This window comes from Penaeus chinensis, chromosome 36 (assembly GCF_019202785.1).
Source record: "Penaeus chinensis breed Huanghai No. 1 chromosome 36, ASM1920278v2, whole genome shotgun sequence".
In the NCBI taxonomy this organism is placed as follows: Eukaryota; Metazoa; Arthropoda; class Malacostraca; order Decapoda; family Penaeidae; genus Penaeus; species Penaeus chinensis.
Window position 1 is genome coordinate 5,409,483 of NC_061854.1, and position 1,746 is coordinate 5,411,228.

Consider the following 1,746-nt stretch of genomic DNA (forward strand, 5'->3'; position numbering starts at 1 on the left):
CTGCCATTGATCTGCCGGCGATGTTAGAGTAAACGTTCTATAACCCTTGGGCCTTATCGAGGAAGCTTAGAAAGAGCGCGGAGCAGGATGGCATTACGAGCTGGGAGCACTCCATCAAAGGGCGCATTCCGTCAAAGGGATGCGGCGGACACACGGCACGTCTGGTCGGCACTCTAATGCAAGGTCTATATAAGGTATATATGCTTATATAACACGGTTTATATATTTACACAGCAAGGTCTATATACTTATATAGACCTTGGCTTTATGGTCATATGTACGATAGGTCTTGGGGAGATCGAATTTCTGTTAAGCTTGACATATTACATTTGACTGAAGTGCGTTTTCGTATTAACTGATTCAGTGAACCCACCACCATTCCCGAAAGGTGTCATTTGTATTACAGTTAGTGTGGAATACGAGAATACAGTATATCTTACTAGTTGTCGGCGACTTCCCAGCTGAGATAATCAACTTCGGTGTGTAACTAGCGTGGACTATGATTAAAGACAGTGATTGCTAAATCGCTGGCCAGGGAATTCTAGGGGGTCGCACAGCCCTCAGCAAGTGTGTGTGTGTGTGGAGGGTGTATTTACGTGTGCATTATTGCTTTGTTGTTTATGGGATCTTGCTCACAGGTACTGCAAAATGATATACAGGGTAAACGTTGATTTACAAATTAAGGTAAACCATGGAGTCTGGATATGCCACGATTTTGCAGCAAAATGACTATATTTTGTCGAAGTGCGTATATCTCTTTCTGAGGTATTTCCCTGTGATGGTGACGAATTATATGTACATTAGTAACGATGCGACTGAATCATGTAGATTTTATCAGTGATAGATATCTATAACCTATAAGTAAATCTATTGAATTACCTAACAATGTGACTAGTGGTGGTGAGAATGATATTGATCATTAGGGCTGCAAGGGTGATGGTAGTGGTGATAATGATTTAACTCATAATAATGAGAATCAACGTAATAATAATAATGATGATCATGATAATGATAATAATAATAATAATAATAATTGGAATGATAATGATGATAATAATAACAATAATAATAATAATAATAACAACAGCAATAACAATAATCATCATTACAATGATGAAGATAACTATAGAATAGATTGTTTAATGGCTAAAAAGGAGATTGCGGTAATATAAAGGTGGAGATAGATAAAACCAAAATATTTTCGGAAAAGTGTCAAATACATTGCATTGATTAAGGAAAACGACTATGGATGAAAGCAAAATGTTTTCTTGAAATGATCCGTTTTCAGAAATGTTGTGAATTAGTAAGGATGGAGATGGATAGAAGCAAAAATCTTTTTGAAAATGTCCATTTGGCACGAAATACTACCGGGTCAAGCGGAACTCACACATGGAACCTGATAAATGTCAACGCTTACACATATAAACTGCACAATATAGACGGCCAACCCCCCTCCCCCCGACCCCCAAAAGAGAGAGAGAGAGAGAGAGAGAGAGAGAGAGAGAGAGAGAGAGAGAGAGAGAGAGAGAGAGAGAGAGAGAGAGAGAGATGAATATGAAGCGAAAATTAAAAAGGTTTAAAGTTATACAGGCAGAAGGATCTTACGAAAAATATACACGTTCTTTATTCTTCAAAATACAAAGTTTAACCTTATTGCTTCAGCTAAATGTTTCAGGTAGATCACCTGTGGTCACAACTATAAAATAAACTAGAATGCACTCAAGTTAGACACACTATGCACCGACA